At 40.1% G+C, this 14,947-nt stretch overlaps 1 protein-coding gene across 6 annotated transcripts in view; it reads left to right on the forward strand.

Annotated features, from left to right (window-relative positions):
* Positions 1-14,947, forward strand: part of Clasp1 (cytoplasmic linker associated protein 1) — a 272,883-nt gene that overhangs the window by 135,658 nt on the left and 122,278 nt on the right. The window lies entirely within an intron of this gene.

Here is a 14,947-nt window from a genome sequence, read left to right on the forward strand (position 1 = left end):
TGGCCGCGAGGCGGGACCCAGGTGGTAGAGGATGTGGCAGGGAAAGAGAAGGGCACCATCTTATTGTGGGGCTCTTTTCCTGCTGAAGGAGCAAGCCCTGTCCTGTTTCTACTGAAGGCATGCATTTGCTTCATTGCTCATAGCAAATTGATAACTTCTTCCTCCCCTTCTCCCGTGCCTACTGTGAATTCCCCATCAGTGACAGAGACATCTGAGGAATCCCTGCCTCTTCAGATGAGTCTATGCCTTTAGCAAAAGTAACGTGATGTGATTGTCTTCCCTGGGCCACCCTGTCCACCGTGTCTCTCACCACCCTCTGCCTTCTCCACTCTGTTACAGAACATTCTCTGTTTTCCTTTATTGTCCTTATCACAGGTTTGTGTCTACAAATGTCATTGTATCTCTTTGTACAAAAAGTTCCCTGTGGGCAGTTAGCAGGATTTGTTTATATTCCCAGAACCCAGATAAGTGCCTGAAAATGTAGTAATCACTCAAGTAGTTTTTGAGTGAATAGACAAAGGAAAAAGATGATTTTTCAAATCACATAACAGTTAGCCTCCTATTCCTTCTATAAATTACCTTGACTCTTCTTTCTTCAAGGAAATTCATGCTGATCTGAGCATGATGGCGCACTCCTGTAATCCCAGCAACTTGGGAGGCTGAGGCAGGAGGACCACAAGTCCAAGTTCAGCCTCAGCAACTTAGTGAGGTTCTAAACAACTTAGTGAGAACCCTGTCTCAAAATCAAAAATAAAAAGGGATGTAGTGGGACACATCCCAAGTGGGGACATCCCCAGAGTAGGAGAGCTCCTGGACCTATCTGTACAGGGAGTAGCCCGCTGGTTTGTTCATTATCCCCTTACAAAGATTTCTTGTCCCTATTACTTGGGTTCTTGAATTGTCTTTTTTGAATTCGTTCTAGCTGTGTGGCTGCTCAGCTTGGCAGGGTGCTTCTGAGTTAAGTAGGATGTACACACATTTAAAGCATTTGACCCTCCCAGTTAATGTTAAGTTCCTCAGTGCTGAACACGAGTAATGTAGTGAGTCACTTTGGGAGGTTGGTAGGAGGGCACTGTGGATCCTCTCTGAATTTATTTGCTGTGTTTTGTATTCATATGGCAAGTCCTGTGCATGCCCTCAGCAGAGCATCGCCCTGAATCATAACTGCTGCTACTTTTATGTGTCTGTTCCCATGATGGATTGCAGGCTCCAGAGGGGAGGAGCTGTGACTCTTTTTTCTGCATCCTAGCTGCCAGCAGAGCACCTGGGACACTGTTGCACTTCATAAAGAAACACCTGAGAGCTGAAGGAAGACAGATGCTCAGGTGTGCTGTTGGCATGCAGAGGTGGTATCCTCCCAGCCCTCCCAGGGTAGGAAGCACGGTTCACACTGGTTCCCTGGGAATCTACCTGAGCCTCAGTATAGCAGTAACAAAAGGGTTACTTTGAGACTAAGTCATGTCTACAGTGACCCTGTGCCTGGTCTTGAATTCCACATACAGGAGGCCATAGAGGGTTTGGAGAAAATTTAAAGAATCGATGCCACTTGGTAGAGGCATATTCTTTACTTGGCTTTTTTCTTTTCCTTACAAACGAAACATTTCTTTTCTTGTAACCCCAAGAGAATTGTCATTGAGATCACTAAGACTTCTTGACGATGGGACAAATGGATCATCTCCCTTTGTAGTCAGCTGTAGAAAAGGTGAATTGACTGTGCCTACCTCCACTTCTCAGTCATGTGTGTATGTTTCTGTCATCTGCCTGAATTAGTTGTATACTCTTAAGAACATTCTAAAGGAAAATTCTATTGCTAATTCTTTACCTCCATTTGCATGTTTTAAAGAGCTTGTTTTTTGTATTCAAAAGTATCAAACAAATAATTAGAGTCTAAATATCTGCATTTTCCTGTACTTATGTCTTCGTATGTATTCTGTCTAATCTGCATGAAATCTATTACTGTAGAACAAAGATTAGTTGGGTTGCAGATGGCACAGGCCCATGCTGCGTGGTGTGAGTAAAATGGAAACTGAATTGACTTGAGAGCTGAGAGACCTGATAGTAGATCCTGCTTTCCCCGGGGACAGAAGCCTTACATTCAGGCCTCGCTTCTCCTGCCTCTCTTGATCTGCTTTCTATTGCTCTGCTCTGCTCTGCGGCAAGTACCTTAAAGCAGCTGCAGGCTTGCCCCTCAGTTCCTAGTCCAGAAGGAAGAGAGGTTCTAGAATTCACTGCCTTGGGGGGTGGGGCAGAGCCTTGACACATGTTTCCAGGTCCTGATGGCTCTCCATTCCTTGAGTAGGGAGGGGTGTGGTCCCTCTGAGAGGGAGGAAGATTGGTTGCCTAAGAACTGCTGGGGGTTGTTGGGAGAGCAAGGGGCTTGATGTGGGTCAGCACATGGGAGATGGTTATGTCCTTTTTTTGCAGACAAGGAAGCCTACTGTCCCTTTTTCTTTTTTAAACCCCATCTTGAGGTTGATTCCAGTGGGGGCTAGGGGAAAGTACAGGCTTGTGACTAATGAAGCCAGTTTATTGCACAGTGGGAGCTCCGAATTTCTTCATGGAACCAACAGGTCCATTCTAGGGCTACTCTGTTTTTGCACAGCGCCTGCGTCTCTTCTGGGGCTCTCCTGGGCCTCCCTACTGACACCTGCTCATAAGAGATTAAGCAGCAGCCAGGACATTTCCACCTGACTGACACTTATAGAATAATGGAGCCTTGGTCTGCCCCTGAAGCAGCACTCAGTGGTTTCTGTCCCTGTGGACTCTGAGCTCCAGCACTGCCTCTGAGGACCAGGTATTGGGGGGATCTTGCCTCCTGCCCACCTTTCATTTCATTTTTCTCTGTGGTTTCTGTGGGGTTTTATTTGCATGTCGTCTTCTAGCTGCTTCTCTTCGAACAAGATTAGTAAAACTAAAGTGAATTTTTGAGTTTTCTTGTCTCTGCCTCAGCTGTCTTCTTGCTTTGTTTGTACTGGTAGTATCCTTGTGGAGATGGTTTTAGCTTTCTGGCAGAGAGCTCTTGGCTGAAGGAAGGGAAGGTAGGTGATCCCTCACCATATGGCTGGGAGTGTTTCAGATTCTCGTTCTCTGGGGAAGGAAAGGATTACTAGTCCCCAAAGGGCAGGAGTAGCACTCAGTTAGCCCCTGCATAGCTTCCATTGTATCCTTTCCATTTTTGTACTGAGAAAAATGACAACATTTCCAATCAGGTTGAAAAATTTTATATGTTCCATTTTCCTCCTCCTCCTCTTTTTCTTTTTCTTTTTCTTCTTCTTCTAAATATTTTTAGTTGTAGATAGACACAATACTTTTATTTTGTTTATTTAGGTTTTTTTTTTTTTTTTTTTTTAATTGTGGTGCTGGGGATCAAACCCAGTGCCTCATGCATGCTAGGCAAGTGCTCTACCACTGAGCCACAACCCCATGCCCTATTTTCTGATAAAAGCAAATGCATGTTTTAGTTTTCTAAACAAGGGAGAGGTTCTTCTTCTTCTTCTGAATGTATATATAGAAATAATTTGTTACAGAGCACAGTTAAATAGGATTGGTCCTATTGCAGAACTGATGCATATTGACTAGATTAGGGGAGATGTCTATATTCCACTCCTCATATTTGTGTGTGTGTATATTTTTTTAAATTTTTAATTTGTTACATGACAGTAGAATGCATTATGATTCATATTATACATATAGAGCACAATTTTTCATATTTCTGGTTGTACACAAAGTAGAGTCACACCATTCGGGTCTGCATACATGTACTTAGGGTGATGATGTCCATCTCATTCCACCATCTTCCCTACCCCCATTTCTTCCCCTTCCTCCCCTTTGCCCTATCTAAAGTTCCTCCATTTCTCCCATGCTCCCTACCCCATCCCCACATATCAGAGAAAACATTCAGCATTTGGTTTTTTGGGGATTGGCTAATTTCACTTAGCATTATATTCTCCAACTCCATCCATTCACCTGCAAATGCCATGACTTTATTCTCTTTTAATGCAGAATAATATTCCATTGTGTATATATATCACATTTTCTTTATCCATTCATCTACTGAAGGGTATCTAGGTTGGTTCCACAGTTTAGCTATTTTGAATTGTGCTGCTATAAACTTTGATGTGGCTGTGTCCCTGTAAAATGCTGTTTTTAAGTCCTTTGGTTATAGCTGGAGGAGTGAGATAGCTAGGTCAAATGGTGGTTCCATTCCCAGTTTTCCAAGGATTCTCCATACTGCTTTACATATTGGCTGCACCAATTTGCAGTCCCACCAGCAATGTATGAGTGTACCTTTTTCCCCACATCCTCGCCAACACTTTTTATTGTTTATGTTCTTAATAGCTGCCATTCTGACTGGAGTGAGATGAAAACTTAGAGTAGTTTTGATTTGCATTCTCTAATTGCTAGTCCACTCCTCATATTTTGATGGAGGAAGAATGTAGAAACTTTGAAAAAGCTGAGTACTATGATGTATGCCTCCTAGCCACTTAGGAGGCTGAAGCATGAGAATCACAAGTTTGAGGCCAGTCTCAGCAACTTAAGTGAAACCCTCACCAATATAGCCAGATCCTGTCTTGAAATCAAAAGGGTAGGTGGTAAAGTGTCCCTGAGTTTAATTCCCACTACCAAAATAATAACTACAGCAACAACAATAATAATAGGAAAAATAAAAAGAAATTTTGAAGAAAAATAGTCTTTTATCCAGACATTAACTCAGTGTGGTTTGTGATTTTGATGCCTTTCATAAGCACCCTCCAATATAGGTTAAGATTTAGGCATCTTTCAGCTTAGGTTAAAATGAAAAGCCAGGGTGCCACATGGGCAAGAAATATAGTCGCTAATCAAGACCTCCGGAGACCAGGCAGGAAGCAGGTCTGCTTTTATTGCACAGTTACCATGTATGTATACTCAGGCAGCAGCTAAGCAGATTATGGGCAGCCACCAATGCAGTGTCTGCTAACTGTCCTTGCAGTAGCCAATTGAGGAGTGAGCCGTAGAACAAACTCAGGGATTACAACACAGGGCTTCACCCCAGGGCTGTACGTACCTGGTAAATAGCCTGCCTCTCACATGCCTAGTGCGAGGGGTGTGGCCTGCCACTGGGGCGCCCTTACCGGAAGCCATGTATGCAGTACTCCATGCACTTGTCCCCACAGTGTATGTCTTAACATTCCTTTTGTTAAAGTTCCTGTGGAGTATTTTATTTTCCTTGCTGCTGGTGTTGAACTGTTTTATTTCATTTTTGGAAGTTCCTTGGTGATGTGTAGAAAACAAAATTGATTTTTGTATGTTGGTTTCATATTCTGCAATCTCACTGAACTCATCTATTGGTTCCAGTTTTTCTAGTGAATTCCTTAGCATTTTCTGTATCTGTGAATTGAGGTGGTTTTATTCTTCTTATCCAATCTGGATGCATTTTCTTCTTCTGATTTGATTGTCCTGCCTAGAACCTCTAGTACAATGTAGAGTAGAAATAGTGAGAATGGACATCTTACCTAGTTTCTGGTCTTAGGGGGAAAATACCAATTCTTTCACCCTTAAGTATTGTTCAGGTGATATGTTTCTGTAGATGCCCCCCCCCACCCCCGTACTATGGATTGAACCTAGGGGTGCTTTACCATTGAGCTACATCTGCAGCCCTTTTTATTTTTTATTTTGAGACAGGGTCTCTGTAAGTTGCTGAGGCTGGCCTTGAACTTGCAATCTTCCTGCCTAAGCCTCCTGAGTTGCTGGGATTGCAGGTGTACATCATGAAGCCAATTTGCACATGGTCTTTATCAGGTTGAGAAAATTTCCCTGTAATTCTTGGTTATTACATTTTTAACATGAAAGGGTTTTGTGTGTTGTCAAATACTTGTGCTGTGTTTAGAAGGTGTGTTGTTTTGTCTTTTGTTATGTTAATATAGTATACTAAATTAATTGATACTGCATGCTAAACCAACATTGCATTCCTGGGGTAAATCACACTTAGCCATGGTGATAATTATGTTTGTATGTTTCTTGGTTTGGTTGTCAGTTGTGTTTAAGAAAAACAAAGTGTGTTTTTATCTTCTGCCCTTATACCACAACAGTTAACACTACATAAGACCCTGAGATGACCACAGACACTGTGGGGTTTTTTCCCCATCAACAAGCAAGCTGGGCTGCAGCAAAAACACAAGTTTCCTTTTCCATAGGATGAGGGCTCAGTCCCCAGGACTGCCACCATTTCAGACCCAGTCACAAGCCCAGGCCTTCAAACTTTGACTGACCAGCTACAAATTGGGTTCTCACAACTCACTCCTCAGGTTCAGTTAATTTGCTAGAGTGACTCACAGAATGCGAAGAAACACTATACTTATATTTATTGGTTTATTATAAAGGATATTTTAAAGGCTAAACATAAGCAGTCAGGAGAAGAGTTATATAGGGCAAAGTCCGGAAGGATCCCGAGCTCTGGAGCTTCTGTTCCCCTGAAATTCAGGTGCAGCTTCCTACAAGCCTCCAAAGGTGCAGCTGGCCAGAAAATCCCAAACCGTCCTTTGGTGATTTCATGGAGACTTTACTGCACGGGCAAGATTAGAGCATGGATAGCCATGTCACGATGTGATCATAGATCAAAAGAGTATGAGCTCATGCTAGTAGACTGAGTGTGGAACGTGGCAAAGCCTGTCTATTTAGAGTCTGTTGAGGGTCTTGGCCTTTGTGTCGAATTCCTTCTTCATGGGCTTGGGCCAGGACCACTTCTGAAATGGAGATCGCATGACCTGCCAGAACGATCGGGAAAATTTCTTTTTGTGTAAGACAGAGGCAGGGGTAGATGGAGTCTATTTTTACTTTCTATGAACTGCCTTGAGGAAGAGAAACCTTAGTTTCCTTGGCCTTCCTTGGGGAGAAAATGGAACAGGTGGAAGGAGAGCAGGAGAAAGTGAGAGAGCAAGAAGGAGAGAGACCTTGCTTTCTGAGGCCTGCCTCTGGGGCCTGAAGTGTTCCAACATTGTTCTGCTCACTGTGGAAATAACAAGGGTTGTGGGATAAAACACACATACATAATGCATACATATCATATCACACCACAGTAGTATTTTGTTAAGAATTTTGTCTGTATTCATAAGGGACATTAATGATTCTCTAAGAAATTATCTTAAGTACAAAATTTCCATAAGTAAGCAACCATCTGCTATAAGGATTGTGCAAAATGATGATAGAAAGCACTTAGCACTGTGCCCAGCACAAAGTAAGTGGCCATTTTGTGTAAATTCCTTTTCCCAGTGGTCGTCACTTGATGTTATGACTCTGGATTGAATCCTGGCTTCATCCATCTTCCTGATAGCAGTACAGCTTTGAGTATATTGTTTCTGAATGTCTTATTTTAAAAATATGTTTTGATCTTTAAGATTGGAGTAGAACAGTTCTTCCCTCTTAGGGTTATCAAGAGGATTTAATTCATAATATGCAAAACCAAGCATAGGGCCTGGTACATGGCTATGCAACTCTTGTTACTCAACTACATGTGTCAACTACAGTGGTGTGTGTGAACAGGGTAATAAGTTTTATTAAAAATTTATTAGACAAATATTGATACAGAAAAATATTTACTAAATATTCATAAAGGGCAAAACATTTTTTGTGTGTGCATGTGTGTATAAAATGGATATATTTGAGTGCACCACAGTCCAGAGATGCATATAAAATAGCTAGCATTTTAATTCTTGGAGCTTATAATTACTTAACCACAGAACTTCAGCAATTAATTTAAAAATGGGTACATATTCTACCAGAATAAAAATAAATATAGAATAAATATAAGTATAAATATATATTTCTTTCTGGTAGCAAATCAGTGAACTTAAACTATTTTGGGTTGTAATTATCTACTTTTTTGTTCTGCCCTCAGATACTTTTATATCTTTGACTTTATCATACGTTCTGATTTGAATGTGGTTTGAGTGTGCCTGCCAAGGGTTTATGTGTTGAAAACTTGGTCCTCAGTGTGGTGATGTGAGAGACAGAGGAACCTTTACTAGGTGGAGTCTAGTGGGAGATGATTTTGTCATTGATGGCACTGTCCTGGTAAGAAGACAGTGCTGGTCTTAGAGTCAGCACTTTCCTAGAAAGTGATTATTATAAAAAGAGCAAAAGACCAGTCCCTCCCAACCTGTCTGCTGCCCTGCCATATGGTCATTCTTGGATGCACTCCACCAGGATGTGACATAGCCCTCACCAGAGGCCAGGTTGATGGGGCTACCCGATTGTGGACTTTTAGCTTCCCAAACTGTGAGCTACGTAAACCCCTTTCTTATTAAGTATCAGCATTAGGTACTTTATTATAGCGGTGAAAAATAAGTTAATACATTATGTAATGAACCCTTATGCAGTTTTAAAAAGAAAAGCTCCTAAAGAAAGATATGTGAAGAAAAGTTTGCATTCATTTGCAGACTTTGTCTTTCTTCATATGGACTGGCAGAATTCAATGTTTGAATGCCTACTGTGTGTTTTGTCCGCCCACTCCAGGAACAGAGAAATAGCCCATATCTGCAGATGAATGATTTCAGTGTGGGGTGCAATAAATGGCACATATGTGACAGGTAGCAGAGAAAGGCATTGTTGACTCCTTTTGGACAGACCCGGGCAGGATCTCAGGGGAGCTAACAGTAGGCTGGTGTTTTCCAGAACACATCAGGATGTCTGGTACAAGACTTGGATTCAGCAGAAACAGCTTTTGCAAAGAACAGGAAGGAAAAAAATTGGGGAATGTTTGTGAAGAGCGACCACCCTCTGGGCTTATATGGTGTCTCTGCACCCTCTTCTTGGGAGTGCTAATTATATTCTAGCTTCTAGGCTCCTTCACTTTTTACTCCCTTGGAGGAGAATTTCAGTAGCAGGGAGTGGGTGAATCTGAAACCCTGTCAGGAATATTATCTGCGTCCACAAAGTGTCCTGGATAAAGTGAAGCAGAGGTAGTTGTCTTTGCTTTGGAGAATGAGGAATTTCCTCCCCCTGAGGCTTCCACCATGCTAAGTCTGCCTCAAGCAAAGAGAGGAAAGGAAAGGCTTTGTGGCTTATGTCCTGGCCTTCCCGCAGATGGGCAATGAATAGACATTTCTTAGTTTTTGTGATGTTTCTTTTTAAAATTTTTGATGCTGGGGATTAAATTCAGGGATGCTCTACCACTCCTTTTTATTTTTTGAGACAGCATTTTAAGTTGCTGAGGCTCGCCTCAAATTTGCTCCTGCCTCAGCTTTCCAGGTCCCTGGGATTACAGGCATGCACCACCAAACTGGCAGTTTCTTTGAGTCCTTGTAGATGAGTGTTTAAATTTTCCAAATGGACAGTATCATCTAGAGCTTGCAAATCCAAGTTCCAGATACCAACTTGAAGTCTTTCTTTACATTCACATCTCTGCCACCCACTTACTCAGATCTCTAGTCACAATGGTATATAATGGTCCTTTAGATCATTTTTTTGGCCCATAGAATTCTATATGGCTTGTTGCTTTATGGCTTTCCCTACCCAGCCTGATTAAAATTCAGTTCCAAGTCAGATGGATTCTGTTAAGGGATCCTGAGGGACAAGTCCCACAGATGACTGTGCTTGTATTCCAGCCTTTGTGTTTCTTGCACGGATTCTTCCACTGTGTTTTCAACTCTGTTTCCTATCAGTAGTTGTTAATCAAGGCATGCGGTTTTGCTTCCCCTTTCACTGTGTCTACTTAATTGGATTACTAGGAGTGGGGTGATTGCAGTTGGATGAAAATTTCACTGTCATTCTGTAGAAACTTCTAGTTCTGTAAAGAACTAGAGCTTAGGTGATTTGTAAAAGATTAAAGGAGGTGGCTGTGAACTGGAGACTGCAGTTGATTTACACCAGATTTCCACCCCAGACTGTCAGATAAGAGAAGTGTCAGTCAGAAGGCAGTGGTGGCTGAAGATAAAATTAATGATTTCTCTGGGCTCAGAGAGAACTTATCTTTCTGAGAAACGATTTTCTGTGTGTAACATATGTTGTTGTATTGTGTGAAAAATTTTAAACTAGTTTAACAGCAGAAGATTGCATAGTTAAAAATACTCATTTTCACACGTTTTTGTCTTAGTTAAAGAGAAGCTGTATACTAACAGATGTCTGCTTACTGGAAAAGCCTAAAGAAATGGAAATTTAAGTGGCTAATAGAGCTTGGTATGGACGGATTTAATTGAGAAATTCTGAGATAGGTTAGAACCTGGGACTGGGGACTGTGAGCCTCCCCGTCTGGGTTGACCGCTCTGTAACACATCCAGTTGTGGATGTAGCTTATTGCCCAGTTAAAGAATGGCCCATTCTACACAGGAAGTTCCCAGCTTTAATTTCTGAGTGTCCAAAAAGCTGGGAAATACAGACTAAACTTACTTTTCCGCAGTATGTTAGTTAAGTTTTCAAATTGTAGGTTCCATTGGCTTTTATCCTCCAGATATTTTCCAGGTGAAGTACCTCTAAATTTAAACAGTGTGCCCAGTTATTAATTTGGAAAGTTTCCCTGAATTTCTAATACCGGCAGGAAATAGGAACTACTCTCTTCATTAGTACACAAATTTCATGGAAAAGAATCTTTCAATGCTGGTCCTGGGTGGTTACTACCAGTACCTGCTATTGAGCAGCTCAGTTACATAGATGTCATTTGATCCCTGTAATGTCTGTGCATTTTACATAGTTTGGGTGCAGAGGTTTTTCTGTATATGTGTTTGTGTTTCATAGTTTCTGTTTAACTACCAGACTTCGAACTGTCACTTCTTACTAACATCACTTTGCTTAACCCCTACAACCCCCTTTTCATTATCCCTATAATTAGTTGTTTCTAATCTGCTTAGGAAATCAGAAAAGTGAGCTTGTTAGATTCATTCCCAAAGGGTAAGTAAAAAGACCAAGTAGGACTGTCAAGAGCTCAGTTTTAAAAACCTTGCTAACAACACCCTGAAGGCGTTTCCATGAGTTGCCCTGAGTATTGTGTCTTCTTAGTGAAGTGTGGCATCTTCAGTCTTGGTCAAGGATGATTAGCTTAAAATCGATTTCATTTCTGCACACCTTAGCTCCCCTGTTGGTTTTTTATTTTGTGTGTGTAACATAGCAATACATATCATCATTGTAATTTCACTGGCCACCAGCTTATTTTATGTGCCTAGAACAGGGGGCTATAAAAAGAATGAAAAATAAACATCAGGTGTTTCATTTTTGTTTGGAACTTTCAATTAAAGTATAATTAAGGTATTAGGATAAAGTCTTATATTTATTCACATAAATTCACATTCACCATCTCTATTATTCTTCATTTCTTTATATAAATCCAAGTTTCCAACTGGTATGTGTTTCTTTTTGGCTGAAGATAGTCATGTAACATTTCTTGGAGTGTGGGTCTGCTGGTGGCAAATTGTTTGTTTTGTTTTGCCTTTATTCTTAAAATATAATTTTAATGTTTATAGAATTTTAAGCTAATAATTTTCTTTGACTATTTTCCATAAGTCATTCCATTGTTTTCTGGCTTAAAGGGTTTCTGATGGAGTCTGATGTCATTTTGTTTGTTATTCTGAATGTAATGTGTCTTTTTTCCGAACTAATTGCTTTTCACTTGTTTTAAGCAATTCGATGATGAGGTACCCCCATATGCTTTTCTTTGTATATGTTTTGTTTGGTGTTTTTATTTGGGTATGTAGGTTCATAGTTTACAATAAATTTGGAAAAGTTTTGGCCACCATTTCTTCTCCTTCTCCATCTCTCTCTTTCACAATATTGGGGATTAAACCCAGAGTGTTCCATTGCTGAGCTATATCCCCAGTCCTGTTTTCTTATTTTTAATTTGAGACAGGGTCTCACTGAGTTGCACAGGCTGGGCTTGAGCTTGTGATCCTTTTGCCTCAGCCTCCTCTGAGTGACTGGGATTACAGGTGTGCACCACCACATCTGACTGGCTATCATTGCTTAGTATCTTTTCCTGCCCTACCCAACAACCCACCCCGCCATCTTGCTGGGAGTACAGTGTCATCTGTGTTAGGCTACTTGATATCCTTCTGGTTTATGAGACTTTATTCCTTTCATTCTTTTACATCTGCTTTGTTTCTGTGCTTAATTTTGGATAAATTCTGTTTCTATGTGTTTAACTTCTCTGACTTTTTTCATATTTAATTAAAATTTTATTTCAGATATTTTTTAAAGTTTAAAGCTCCATTTCATGCTTTTGAAATTTCCTTTTATTGTGTCAGTGTTCCTTTAATATTGAGCATAATTATATGAGCAATATGTATGTTTTTATCTGTGTCATTTTTTAGTTGGTTACTATTTTCTGAACCCCCCACTCAGATTATGGATCATGTTTTCCTGCCTCTTGTCATGTTTAGGAATTTTTGATTAGATGTTTTATGTTGTGAATGTTACATTTTGGAATTTCGTAATTTTGTTATATTCCTTTAAAGAATGTGATGCTTTGTTTTAGCAAAACAGTTAAATTTACTTGCAGACCTGTCTAATCCCCTTGAGGCCTGTTTTTAAGCTCTCATAGGGGCAGGTTTAGTTTATCCTTCACTGCAAAAATAATAGCTCAACTCCAATATAAGATCCAACTCTGGGGGTCTCTGTTGAATACCTTGGATAAGTCACTGAAAACGTTCCATTCTGGCTAATTGGGGCTTGAACATATTCATACTCGATTGTTCATTTTACACTTTACTGGTTATTTTTCACGTTGTAAGTGCGGTCATAAGTTGATTGTATAGCTCATCTTGCTGCTTTCTGTTCTGGTAATCATAGTTCTGCACTGCCTATTATCCGGTATCAGAAAGTTGTTGTTTTATATATTCTGATTGGTTTCTTAGAAAAGGTTAAGTCTGATCCTTGCTTTTTGCATGCAGAAATCCCAGGGATTTCATTAAAATTGGTTCATTGAAAATTATTTTTAGTAATTAAACTCAGTTCTAAATAGTATGTGTGTGTTACAAGACTAGATCAAACATAATTTACACAAATTTTGGAGTGAAATATAACAGTGTTTTCATCTCCCCCATTGATTTTTAAATCTTTCCCACAGACTGAATCTGTTCCTGTTCTAAGCAAAAAAAGAAAGCAGTTCTTCAGTGTGTTCCCATAATGACAGAGGCTCAGGCACTCTCGGAGCTCCCAGGAGGACAGATAGGTTTCCATCAGTCCTTGTCACTGCTAATGCCTGCAGTGCTCAGCTGCTAATCTCTCCTTTGCCTTGTACTTATCCTTTATATTAGGTCTAGATTTTCCTCTTGGGAAGGAATTTATGAATGTGCTTTACAGTTTCTGACTCCATATGGGAGTCTGTTTAATAGAAACTGTACACGTGAACCAGTAAGAAATTGATGTGTGGATTGAAAGAACCCTTGAAACAGTTTAGCGTGGTGAGACAATCTGGGAAATGTGAAGCTCAGAGAAAGGAGCTGGTTTACATAAGCATGACTTTGTAAAGACTGTCTCTCCTTCCCTTGAGTTGAATAAACTAGTAATTTGAAGTTCATTGTTGGTGAGTTTTAAGGCACACAGGGCTCTTGAGTAAACACAGTCTTGGCTTTTGATAGTTTAGCTAAGAAGCAGCAAGGAGAAAAGGATGCCATTTTTATCTGTTTTTGTTGTTTGGTTAACAGTCATTTACTTCAGATCCATTGGTAATGTTCTTAGTTTTCTTTTCTGTTTTTAATTACTCCAATTTCACTTAGCCTCCTAAATGACTCACAGTTGCTCATGGGGACTTGGTACATAAGCATCATGATAGTTTTTATTCTCCATCATTAAAATGTCATTTGTACACATGTTGATTTTTAAGGACCCCACCTTCCAGTTTTTCCTCTTTTTCTTTTTAATTTTAAATACAGCTTGAGGAGCATTGGTTGGATCCACTGCTGCTTAGAAAATTTTAAAGTATTTATCAAAAAATGTAATTTAAAGCCGGGCATGGTGGCTCATGCCTGTAATCCCAGTGGCTGCTAATGGCTGATGCAGGAGGATCACAAGTTCAAAGCCAGCCTCAGCAAATGAGGCACTAAGCAACTTAGTGAGACCCTATTCCTAAATAAAAAATACAAAATAGGCTTGTGGATTTGGTTCAGTGGTTGAGTGCCCCTGAGTTCCATCCCTGGTACTCCCCACCCCGCCAAAACTTTACTGAAAGGGAAATGTAATATATGTAATATAGAGGGGGCTTTTTTTCCCCCTTGCCTATTCAGTTGGTTTAAGTTTTAAAATGATAGCATTGAATGTTGGCAAGGATATGGCTGTATGGATATTTTCTTGACCTTCCAGGAAAATGTACACATTTATACGACCCATCTGAAGACAAATTTGGCAATATACATTAAATACTTCTATACTTTTGACCCTATAGTATTATGACCAAAAGCTTGGTTTTTGTCCCTGATACCAATCCAATAATGAGGACACTGTCTCAGAAAAAGGAAAAAGAAGGTTTATTGCTTTGTTAGCAAAGGAGAAGCCAGGGGACTCCTGTCCCAGAGGCTGTGATTCTGCCCATCAAGTGGAACAAGGTACTTTTTAAAGAGGTGTTTCAAAGGCTATACATTCCATGTGTTCTCTGTTGGAGTTGTGATTTACTTGTTAATTTGGAAGATAGTCATTTCTGAGATCTTCTGGTGCCATCCCCAAAGTCTTTATAAATTACTTTATTTCTTTGGTGGATGTGTACTCAGGGACAGATAACTCTGCCTAGGAGGGAGAAGAAAGGTGATCCTGTTTCCCCTGATATTAAGGAAGGGAAGAGCAGGGAGAGAGGAAGAGAAAGAAACATCCATTTAAAAACTAAGTCTCAGTGACTGAGCAGCAAAAGCTATATTCAAAGCGTAAAGTGGACCACTGTTACAGTATTGCTTCTAAGGGTTTCTTTCTTAGAATTGTTTGAAATTAAAACAAAACATATATGTAGAAAGGTATTTATAATTAAGGTATTATTTTTAATGGTAAGATATTAGGA

Source organism: Callospermophilus lateralis, chromosome 9 (genome assembly GCF_048772815.1).
Source record: "Callospermophilus lateralis isolate mCalLat2 chromosome 9, mCalLat2.hap1, whole genome shotgun sequence".
In the NCBI taxonomy this organism is placed as follows: domain Eukaryota; kingdom Metazoa; phylum Chordata; class Mammalia; order Rodentia; family Sciuridae; genus Callospermophilus; species Callospermophilus lateralis.